Below are 12,890 nucleotides of genomic sequence, written 5' to 3'. Positions count from 1 at the left end.
AATGACATTGGGCTGGTTAGAGGCAAAAAATGACTCTAACAAGCATAGTCATTTCTTGATGCAAAACCATCCATACCACATGACTCCTGTCATATAAAAGATAGCAGTCATGTCCACCATTGCAGTTGTCAGCACAGGGAATAAGGGTCCCCTGGGCATGGCCATTGCACCCAGTGCCATGTAGGGGGGCCCATTTCAGGGCCCCCAAAGGCACTTAAAAAATAAAATAAAAATACTTACCTCTACTTACCCTACTTACCTAGAATGGGGTCTCCTATCCTGTGGTTTCCCTCTGGTGTGGGTGTGGGTGTTCCTGGGGCTTGGAGAGGGCACCAGTGGGCTCTTTCCATGGTGTCTGCCCATGGAAATGGGTCCACAGGTCCCCGAACGCCTGCCTTGACCCAGGTGTTAAATAATGGCGCTAAGCCCACCTCCCTCCCGTGCTCCATTTTTGCACTGGAGGATAAATAAGGTGCTAACACCTTAGAGTAATTTTTTGGATGGGAACGCCCACCCTGCATCTCATTGACGCAAGGTGGATTCAGGCATCCAAAAAATGACTCTAACTCCAATATTTTGATTTTAGACTAGTCTAGGGTCAAAATATAAATACGGAGTTAAGTTTGCACTGAATTTGCGTAAAGAAAGCCTGACACTAATTCATCGCAAACAGAGTATAAATCTAGGCCTAAGTATCTTGGCCTGCTAGGGTGAGTGAATGAGTGTGTGAGTGAGAGAGTGAGTGAGCTGTATAGAAGAGCAGTGCTGCCTGATGGAAAAAAGTGTATGGTGGAAACTCCTAGGGATTGAGCACAGGAGTATTTTCATCTTGTACAGGTGATTGAGTGATCGAGCGATAAAGTAGGTGAGTAACTGTGTTTGTCTGGGGCATTGTGGGGGACAAGGTAAGTACCCAGGTGTGTCGGTAGATGGAAGGACAGGGGGAATTTCACAAGGAAACACTACCATGCCTACACTTTTCCTCAACCTACCAAATCCAGACATTCAGTCCTGTATGCTCATTCCTAAGTAGGGGATCCTGTTGAAAATGAGAAATACCTGGATCCAGAACAATGTTTTTGCTACTTTTGCTACATTCACACTCTCCATTTCCCTTGTTATTTCACAGCGGCCTGGTTTAGGTATGGAATTAAATATTCCTCAGCACACTAGATAGCAATAAAAAGAATTGCGTTAGGATGATCAGTCAGGTTTGTCTACCATTTCTAATATAAAATAACGTCAGCATCATGAAAAGTTGTGAACTTCGACATTCTCAAACCCTGCTTAGACCAGACATTAAAAGGAGGCCCACCAGTGATTACAATTGGGTCTCAATGAGCTTTGCAGGATTAGTGTCAAAATTCTTTACACTAATAATGCAAAGCTCCGTACCAGCGTCAAAACTTCTGACGCCAGTTCCCTGACTATAACCATGGTGCGCTGTATTTTAAATGCAGCGCACACATGGTGGCGTCAGAGGGGCGCTAAGGGGCACAAGAAAAGTGGCACTGCACTGTGTGCAGTGCCACGTTTCTTAAATATGCCCCTTAGTATTGCAGTGTCCTCCAAGTGACCATTGAGCAGAGCATCGTTTTCCTGCATCCTGTCTAATTCATGTGAATTGGTCGTGTAATTTCCTTTGAGGTGCATTTATTTTTGTTATTTTTGTTGTTTGATTCAGAGTTCATTTGAAACATGATTCGAAGTGATAACGGTTATTTCGAAATCTTTTGAAGATATGTAACATCAGGGGCCATAGAGACAGAAAACAAATGTTCCCTAGCTTAACAGATAACAGAAAAAAACGACGTGCACCGAGATTTTTCTCTCTCAGTTTTACAATCTAGGATATTTCACTATCTCCAATTTTAGGTAGCAAAACACACAAATTGCATCCCCCCTTTAAGCTTATACTGAAGGACTATGCTGCTATTAACATGTAATTATTGATCTATTAAACGGTGCGATTCTTTCGGCCATAGAAAGATAAAAAGGTAAGTAAAAGCACCACATATAAATCATGGGACCACTTATATTTATCTCAGCAGTATTTCATAGGGTATGCTTTGGCCAAATGAGCTAGAAACCTTGTGGCCCTTGCCATGAAGAATCTTTTAGTCATTGTTTATTATACTTTAGAAAAACTGAATAGCCCATATTTACCAAGGTTTTGCATCAGCCTTGCTCCATGCAAGGGGATGCAAGGGCGACCCAAAACCTAAATGAGATTTATCAAGCCATGCAAGGCTGCCTTCGCGCGGCCCTGCTTCACTTGAATCTTCTAATGCTTCTACAGTAATTGTTGTGTTAGTCTGCTGCAGGGAGGCATGCCATTGGTGGAGCGTAGGTGTTCCCACTCATCCATCCACATATTCTTACACATTCCCAGATTTACCAATGGTGGTAGATCTGGGAATGCATCAGAATTATGGGACAGATTTACTATTATTTCACTAAGTGCAGCAAAGCACCTTGCTGCACTGCACTGTGTGAAAGGGCAAGGGCAGTAATACACTGTATTTAACATGATAGGGCACATTCCTTTCTTTCCCTTACACTGATGCAAAATGTGTTGCCTTGCCCCAATGCAGGCACCCTTGCACTGTGGTGCAAGGATGCCTGCTTTGCAGGCAGGATTGTTTTTGTGCAGGAAGGGACACCTGCACAAAAACAATCCTCAGAAGCATTTTCCTCTTTCTAAGTTTGCTGAATGCAGCACACTTAGAGAGCGGAAACAACAAGGAGAAATAAAGATACTTCTCGATGTTGCGCTTCCCCTTTGAAGATGTAGCATTTTGACACATTCCCTGGTTTACCAGTGTTAGTAAATCTGCCAAAATCTATAGGTGGACATGTGAGAACACCTATGTTCGACCAATAGAATGCCTTCCTGGGGCAGAGTAACACAAGGCAGCCTTTTGCGGTGCTTTGCATTATTCTAGATTTATCAAGCCACTCAGGGCCACACAATGTGGCTTTGCATAGCTTGATATATCTGACTTAGGTTTTGCATTGCCCTTGCTCCCCCTTGCATGGTGCAAGCGCAAAGCAAAACCATGATAAATATGGCCCTGTATGCCTCCCCACCAGAGGCTCGAGAAGTAATATCTTTATTTCTCCTTGTTGTTTCTTCTTTCTGAGTGTGTTGCATTCTGCCTCTGAGGACTGTTTTGTGCAGAAAGGAGCCCTTTCATGCACAAAAACAAAACTGCCTATAATGCAGGCACCCTTGAACCATGGTGCAAGGATGCCTGCGTTAGCGCTGGGCAGCAGATTATGGCCCTCATTCTGACCTTGGCGGGCGGCGGAGGCCGCCCGCCAAAGTCCCGCCGTCAGGTTACCGTTCCGCGGTCGAAAGACCGCGGCGGTAATTCTGACTTTCCCGCTGGGCTGGCGGGCGGTCTCCTTCAGACCGCCAGCCAGCCCAGCGGGAAAGAGGCTTCCACGATGAAGCCGGCTCGGAATCGAGCCGGCGGAGTGGAAGCTGTGCGACGGGTGCAGTTGCACCCGTCGCGTATTTCACTGTCTGCACAGCAGACAGTGAAATACATTTAGGGGACCTCTTACGGGGGCCCCTGCAATGCCCATGCCAGTGGCATGGGCACTGCAGGGGCCCCCAGGGGCCCCGCGACCCCCCCTACCGCCATCCGGATCTCGGCGGTCCGACCGCCGGGATCTGGATGGCGGTAGGGGGGGTCAGAATCCCCGCGGCGGTGCAGCAAGCTGCGCCGCCGCGGAGGATTCAATGGGGCCGCGGTACACTGGCGGGACCCCGCCAGTGGTGCCGGTCCGACCGCGGCTTTACCGCCGCGGTCGGAATCCCCATTGAAGCACCGCCGGCTTGTCGGCGGTGCTCCCGCGGTCCTCCGCCCTGGCGGTCAAAGACCGCCAGGGTCAGAATGAGGGCCTATGTGTCAGCGTAGGCAAAGAACAGGAATGGGCTGTATGATGTTAAATACAGTGCATTCCTACCCTTTCCCCTTCATGCAATGCCATGAGGTGACTTGCTGCATTTCATTGCGTGACATAGTGATAAATATGGGCATGAATATATAGATTTATTTTTGGCTTTTTAAAAAATATCTGGGCATTTTATTTTGCCCCGCGTGCTTGTGTGCATGAGAACGTGTTTGTATTAATGCGTTACTCTTTTGAAAGAATCACATGTAAAGAAACATTGATGGCAATATGTTGCCAACATCTCTAAAAATCCCGGCTCTAATACATTTGTGGTACTTCTTTCCATATTGAGAGGGATGGGAGAAGTACACATGGCATGCTGGAGTTACTCCTGGACAATTACAGGCCCTTGCATATTTGTCGCAACTTTTGCAATTTGAGGGGCATTCATGGAATGATCGTGCTTAACCCAAGCAAATGTGGTAAACATTTGTGTGGTAATTTCTGTCCTACTGGGTGCCTTCATGCCATGATGATACACAGCCTTGTAATGATGCTGGCCCAAGCACATTATTTTAATTATTTTCATTTCATTGCGTTTTATTCTTCTAAAATGATGTGTAGCTTTATGCATTTGGCATATTCACAATACTTTACTATTGGGGCCACTGTTATAATGAAACAGTTATATAGGGGTATGCAAAGCCGTGTGGCTGTATATATGGCAGTAGCTCTGGCAAACGTTAATGAAATAGAAAAGTTGATAAAACTGGGCACCAAAAGCATATTAACTAAAGCAACAATTATACACTTTTGTTTTGGTTGAATGGATCCTTTGGTAAAATGAAAATCACGTATTTGAAAGCAAATTGTGCATAATTCCAAAAACCTCATGCTCATGTTTGTGAACAAAATGAATTAATACCTTTGAAAAAAAATATTTTAGACAGCGATTTGAGGGATTGTCATTTGCTCTATCTGGAACCCTAATATCTAGGATTATTGCAACATGTATAGCATGTAAAGTATTATTAACTTTGTTAGATCTGGCATCCTTGGCATGGTCTCTCCTGTCTTTTTTGCCCCTGCTTCCCATGTTTTGACTGTGTGCTGGACTCCTGTGTAAATTGTATGTGTAATTGGCTTTTCCATGATTGGCATATTTGATTTACTAGTAAGTCCCTAGTAAAGTGCACTGGAGGTACCCAGGGCCTGTAACTCAAATGCTACTAGTGGCCCTGCAGCACTGGTTGTACCACCCACATTAGTAGCCCTGTAAACATAGCTCAGACCTGCCACTGCAGTGTCTGTGTGCGCAGTTTTAAACTGCCAATTCGACCTGGCAAGTGTACCTGCTTGCCAGGCCCAAACCTTCCCTTTTTATACATATATTGCACCCCTAAGGTAGGCACTAGGTAGCCCCCTAGGCAGGGTAAAGTAGAACATGTACTGATGTGTTTTACATGTCCTAACCATGAAATACTGCCAAATTCGGTTTTCACTGTTGCAAGGACTATCTCTCTCATAGGTTAACATGGGGGCTGCCTTTAAATATCCTTAAAGTGCAGTTTCCCTTTCAGAGATGATAGAGATGTGTAATGTGGTGTCTCTGAACTCACAATTTAAAATATGCCTTTTGGTAAAGTTGGTGTTTAAATTGCCTGTTTGAAAATGCCACTTTTATAAAGTGGGCATTTTCTTGCTTAAACCAGTCTGTGACTCTGCCTGCTTGTGTATTCCCTGTCTGGGTCAGACTGAGAGTTGAGCTGTTTGGATTCCCCTCACAAACAGTGACACAAAGGGAGCTCAGGGGTGGTCTGCATATCCTGATGAGCCATCTGAGCTAGTGTGGAGGGAGGAATGGTCACCTATACCTGAATGGGCTGTGCCTGCCCTCACACAATGCAGTCTCCAACCCCCTTGTATGAGTCTGGAGACAGGCCTGGGTAAGGAAGAATCCTGTGATCAACAGAGACTTTCCTTTGAAGTTTGCCAGGCAGAAAGGGATATAAGCAGTGGACCCAAAACCCCAGATTTTTAGATTACTTCTGGGATCAAGAGGAACCTCTGCCCAGGAGAAGAGCTGGAGGAGGAGTACTGCCCCTTTGCCTGTGACTGTGCTTTGCTGGGTTGCCCTCCAGTTGCTGCTTCTGCGTGAAAGAGGACAAAGACTGGACTTTGTGGTATATTCCTGCTTGTGAAGAATCTTCAAAGGCTTTGACTGAGCTTACCTCCAGTTTTGAAGTCTCAGGACCATAAAAGATTTCCTCTTCTAGCACCTGGACTCTATACTGAGCCTCCTGCCCTCCAAAGAGGTGCCCTATCCAGTCCCTGGGCCCTTGAGAGGTGAAGTTGGCAGAACAAGGACTGAAATCCATGCACAGAACAGTGAGTGGGGAAAATGTTGATGCTCCACATGCAACACGGCTGGGAGATTGTCACATCACAGCTGGAAAAATGATGCAACATCCTCTTGCGGATGCTGATAACAACACAAACCCCACAGAACACATTTTTCCAACATCATGCAGCCGGATTTCTCACGCATCATCGCTGGGCATCAAAAGTCAACACAGGCCTCTGAGGATCCGAGGTGCCTGTCTGGAAATTGCTTTCTTGTGGGAGAATAAATGACACACGGCCTCAGTTGCGAGTAAGGAAGCGATACATCGCTGACTATTTTGATGCACGCTCACCCATGCGGCTTTATTTTTGACGCATACCAGGTACTTCATTGTTTTCTATGAAGTAAGACTCTTATTCTTCTGAAAATATGTATCTAGAGTAGTGCATGTTGGATTTTTGTCATTTTGGTCTTGTTTGATTTAAATGCATATTACCAATTTTTCTAAAGAGGTGTGGTGTCCAATTTGTAGTGTTTTCACTGTGTTACTGTGTGTATTGGTACAAATACTTCACACATTATCTTTGAGATAAGCCTGACTGCTTGTACCAAGCTACCAAGGGATTGAGCAGGGGTTATCTAAGTGTGTCTCTCCATTGACCTGACTAGAGTGAGGGTCCCTGCTTAGAAAGAGTGCAAACTGACTGTCAACCAGAGACCCCATTTCTATCAAACTTGAGTTACAGAATTTCTAGATGAGCCTTTAAAATATATCCAGCTTTACTGTACAGAATGAGATTTCAAGGTTTGTTTATATTTTGATTTTTCCACTTTACTCCAAGGAGATTACAGTAGGAATAAAAATGTACTTGGAATGGGTGGGATGTAAAACTAAAATTAAAGGAAGTGAGATTGAGATGTACCTTTGTAGAAATATGCCAGATTAAATGATAGGGCTAGTTAAATTCCATTCTCTGTAATGTTGCCATCACCTGTGGTGTTTTATGAATTTCCTTTTAAGAAAAAGTCTGAAAAATACCCTATTTTGCCACAATTATCTTTATGGACATAATTTGGGGGTCGCCAGGGGTTGAGCTGTGACCCCTGGCTTGCCCTTTTGACCCCTGGCTTCAGAGATGGTAATATCAGTGTCAGGAACACAGTGGTAGCTTGTTCTTATGAACATCGATTGGGGCTCCACACTCTTTGTTTTATGTCATGTTCTTTTTCACTAATAGTGAATAATAATATACTATTCATTAGTAGTGTAATAAAAATAAAAATGAAGTACCATTCGCTGGAATATGCCTTTCCATGGCAGCTGCGGTAAGTACAAATTCAATTTATATTGTGCACATGCTTGTGAGTGAGAGTGTGTTTATGTGAGAAAGAGTGTGTGTAAGTGTGAATTTATGTGTATGTATAGATATGTGTGTCTGAGTGAAATTGGAGCATCAGCAATAAGCAGTTTTCTTAGGTGCAGACACAAGATTCTGTGCACACACTAGGTGCTGGACACTGTTTCTGTATTTTTCTAGGCCCTCAGAAAAAACTCAAAGTAGCACCCAGTTCCCTGCCAGTGCACAGACAAAATATCTTCACCCCATCGAAGAACCCAATGGTGTTTGGATTTTTTCTTAGCCTATGAAGTAACTTCAAAGAGTGGCAGGCTCCTGTATGAGGTACAAATACACAGGTCTACACTACTGCATGGCTATAGGTTAGATATATAAAAGTACACTGTGATACATAATAGGTATCTGTGTTAAATAGTCCAAATTTGCCACTGAAGAGTTGTGGTGAGATAATAAATCCTAAGGCTGATGAACAAGTGGTTTGTAAATGTCACCAGAATGCCAAGATGATAGGGTTGGGCCATTTGAGGCATGGTACCCTTTAAGCAATTTTTTATCTTACATTATTATTTTGAGTTAGTTTGAAAACCTTGTCTTCTTCAAAGTGTTGTAAGAGCAGTGTTTATTGCAAAATATTGGATTTACCATGTTTGCCACCTAATTAGCAAAATTTGGTTAGTGGTGTTTCCGACCTAAATAGATAGAAATAATACTACCATGAACTGTGCCTAATTTACATTTCTTTGATGCATAATTTAAATAACCTTCCTGCATAATTACATTCTCCATGCTACATAATTCTGATTACTATTATAATTATATAGCTCTCTAGAGGTGTTTGAGGGTTGTCTTTATGATGAAGAAATCTGTATTTCACAGGCAACCATTAAAGATTTTTCATTTCCATATTTTATGGTTCCCTGTGATGTATGATTTTTTAATCTATAGGTTGTTCAACAATACATACCAAATCAAGTATTATTTAGCTTCTCTAACAAAAAAAAAGTTCAACAAACCATCTAGTCTTCCTTTAACTGCTGTAAGAAAAACACTTTCGCAATGACAGTTATGCCCCTAGACCATTATTCAGCACATTCAACAAGCTCACCCTCAGGGGCTGTCCTTGATGCAAACATCCACAAATGAATCATCACAAATGTGTGAAAATAAACAATTGTAAATACAAAACCCAGTCAGCAAAAAGTTACACTGTCCCACATGGCTCTTTATTTTCCTTCTTTACATATGTATTGTTAAACGTACTCAATAGTGTTAATGTACTACAAAACGAAAGCACATTTTAGAATGTATGGTTTCTATCAATGTGCTTTACATTTAAAATTGTATTTATAATAATATTTTTTTTGCACAAAACGCCATTTAAATACTACAATAACAGCCATTTTTCAAAAAATCGACAGATACATGTTCAGTCTCATGTAAACGATATACTTAAATAAATGACGTTCTAATGCTCTGAATCATTTTATATAGTACTTAAATAATTAATACATCATTATATATAAAACATTAAAACATACATAACACGTAAGAGGTAATAAAGTCCTATACAGCGACTTGCAATATAGACCCACATTAAAATGTCCCCATTACATATTGTGTACATATGTATATATTTCAAAAGCTGTCCATTTTCACAGTAACAACAGAAACAGTACTCAGCAAGTGAATTCTGTCTTTAGTTCACAGCATACATGGATAAGCAAAAACAACGCATTTCAGCCATACCTCTAGCCTTGTTTACATGGGTCGTGAATTATTTTAATTAACAAAATATATGTTTCATCATAAAACAAATGTATATTTTGTACTCCTCTATTATATTTGAGTTACTCTATAATTTTTCAAAGTAGTGATGACCATCACAATACACACATTTATAGGAGTTCAATAGTCATGGAGGAAAATGTGTGCATAACGTTTATTCACTTTATTGCTTTTCAAACTATTGATGATATACATATCATATTCATAATCCACTCATAATACCCCAACCATGCATAATGTTAAACTAATCAGAGGACACTAAACTCATGTTCTATTTGACCCATGCTAGTGGAACATTACAAAACATATGATATAATTCTAAAGAAAAAAGTTCTCTCCCAGGCAGTTCTTCCCCAGTCGTTGTTTTGCAATTCCATATAGTACTAAGTAGTACACATATAAATAAATAAATCAGTTTCTGTAAAGCACAGCTACTCACCCTTGTGTGATGGTCTCGATGTGCTGGGGGGACCTTATCCGAAGAGCCACGTCTTTAGGTTCTTCCTGAAGATGGTGAGCCACGGGCTTTGTCTGAAGTGTAGGTGAAGGTTGTTCCAGCTCATTGCTGAAATGTAGGTAAAGGATCGTCCTGGAGCTGTGATTTTGTGGATGCGAGGGATGGTGGCCAGGGCCATCTGGATAGAGCGGAGGGATCTGGTGGGGTGTAGAATGAGACACAGTGGTTCAGGTAGGCTGGCCCTGCGTTGTGTACGGCATTGTATGTGTGAGTGAGTAGCTTGAAGGTGATTCTCTTCTTGACTGGTAACCAGTGGAGGGTCCTCAGGTGTTGGGAGATGTGTTCTTGGCATGGGAGGTCCAGAATGAGCCTGGCAGTGGCGTTCTGGATGAGTTGTAGTTTTTTGATGTTTCTAGTTGGGGTGCCGGTGTAGAGGGCGTTGCCGTAGTCGAGCTTGCTTGTGACTACGGTGTGGGTGATTGTCCTGCGACAGTCTGCTGGGATTCATCTGAAGATCTTCCAAACTTTGCGGAGTGTGTGCCATCAGGGGGAGGTGACTGAGCTTACCTGGTGTGTCATGGATAGGGAGGAATCGAGGACTATGCCTAGGTTGTGGGCGTGGTCAGTCGTGCGGGGTGCGGTGAGGGATTTGGGCCACCAGGAGTAGTCCCAAGCTGAGGTGGCGTTTCTGAAGTTGATGAGCTCAGTCTTGTCGGAGTTGAGCTTGAGGCAGCTTTCTCTCTTCCAGGTGGTGACAGCTTCCATTCCTGAGTTGAAGTTCCTTTTGGCAGTGTCCGGTTCTTCAGTGAGGGAAATGATGAGTTGTGTGTCATCAGCATATAACACGATGTTCATACTGTGGCTTCTGACATTGGCTGTGAGAGGAGCCACCTACATGTTGAACAGTGTGGGGTTCAGTAAGGATCCTTGGGGTACACCGCAGTTGACTCCTGTGGGTCTGGATGTGTAGGGCAGGAGTCTGACCCTCTGAGTCCTCCCAGAGAGGAAGGAGTGTATCCATTCCAGGGCTCTTACGTGGATTCCTATGTCATGGAGTCTGGTGTGCAGGGTGCTGTGGGAGACCGTGTTGAAAGCTGCATCATTTGTACATCCTCTCCCTCAAGTATCAATCTCTATTTCAGCACTCATAGTCTATATATATCTAGTATATAGGAGCATTGGTAAGGACAAAAGTAGGGGGAAGAAAAACTTAATCCATTAGAAAAGATGATCCAAAGTAGAACTTAAAAGATAAGGCCAAAATTAATTTTGAAGATTGTATAGCATTAAACTAGGATTAATAAATTGCTCAATTAAAAACAATTATACACAATATAAAAACAAACCCAGTGGGATCTTGAGATGTAAGCAGATTCATTGCACCCCCAGGAAAACACAGAGTTAATTGTCTATGTCAAATCCTGTTTGTTCAAAAGAGTTCAATCCTACAATACTCTTAGCTTCCTGGGGACAAGGCCCTTATTATGTACCCGGCGGTAAACACCGCATCGGTAAAAACCGCCAACAGAGGTGCGGTCCGGACCACCAAATAATGAACCACCTGAAACACAGGCATCCTGAAAATCACCACCGCCAGCAGAGGCGTGCGGACACTGACGGCGGACCCCACCCACAGGTCGACGGAAAGGGCCTACCCGCACAACAAATAATGAGCCACTAGACCGCTGTGAGTTCCGGTGCGGGAAGCACCGTCACGCAAAGCTAGGCGGAACCGAACCAAAAATAAGGAAACACTCACTGGAGGTTAACACAACACGTCGAAGCAGACATGGATAGAGAGCGGCAGATCATGCCAGCCCTTCTCCTTGCCATATACCTCCACGACCGAGAGCGCCGACGACGACAGCGGTAAGTACCGCAACCTACAAAACAAGGCAAGAAAGGGCTCAGTTACAGACCACCCACTCCACCCTCCCTGCAACTCTCCCACAACCCTTCACAGCAGTAGCACAAGCCATACACCCCACAGCAAGAGGGACTTACCCGACACAAGACAAATCCAACCTGTCCAAAGTACATACATCTGCCCCACATTCACAAACAGTGAAACGAGAGACCAGGGATCCAGAGTGTGCCGCCAAAAACACAGCCCACACAATAAGTTTTAATTGTGCTCTCTGAGCAAACAAATTTGATATAAGGCCAATGGCCAGTCCATAGTGCGAGAAGTCCCATGGGCCACAATGGCCCCAACCTGACTCCCACAAGTGCTACGGTACTCCACCTCATAGGGGCATCAATGGGGCATCCAGGCACCTCAGGGAACAGGGACAGGGGGTGGTGGGGGTGGGGATTTACAACGGGGTGGGGCTTAGATTTTCGTTTAGAAGGTGAAGCGGTTTGGGTTTGGCCTTGGAAGGTGGGGGAGTGTGCTTGGACCGGGTGGAGCCAGATGGAATGGGCTCAGCACTGGGCTTCTTCCTCTCTGGGGACGGGGCACTGGAATGTGAAGGGCCGACAGGAGCGGGCTGTGACTTGGAAGGAGTGGATAGGGCAAGGAGGTGTGCATGTTTAGGGACGAGACGGGGTGGGCCAGTGGGTTGGAATAGGTCAGCATGGAAGGGGAAAAGTTTCTTTGGTGCAATTGGGTTGACCTGGAGGAAGGCGTGGGAGTGGAGGTTGAGGGAGTGGTCGTAAGTGGTGTAGGTGTGCGTGTTGTGGGTGCAGGTGGCTGGACAGTATGCTGAGGTGTGGTGGATGTGTGATGTGTGGGTGTTTTGGACCGTTTCAGTGTTTTGGGAGGAGTGGGGGTGGACACAGTGGGACAAGACAGGCTGCCAGTGTGAATGTATGTTGTCTGGGTGTCTGCAAGTCTGGTGAGTGTGCTGCATGTGTCAACCAAAGTAGTTGTGGTGAGTGCAGGTGTGGTGTCTGGGGTGCATGTATGGATGTGTGCTATTGTGGTGACTGCAGGAATAGGGTCAGCAACAGTGAATGAAGGTGCAGTGGCTGGGGGTGTGTACGTAGAGGGGACAGACAGGGAGGCGGAAGAGGTGGGCACACTGGGGGAAGTGGATGTTGC

Source organism: Pleurodeles waltl, chromosome 11, assembly GCF_031143425.1.
Source record: "Pleurodeles waltl isolate 20211129_DDA chromosome 11, aPleWal1.hap1.20221129, whole genome shotgun sequence".
NCBI lineage: Eukaryota > Metazoa > Chordata > Amphibia > Caudata > Salamandridae > Pleurodeles > Pleurodeles waltl.
Note: the sequence above shows the minus strand (reverse complement) of the source record.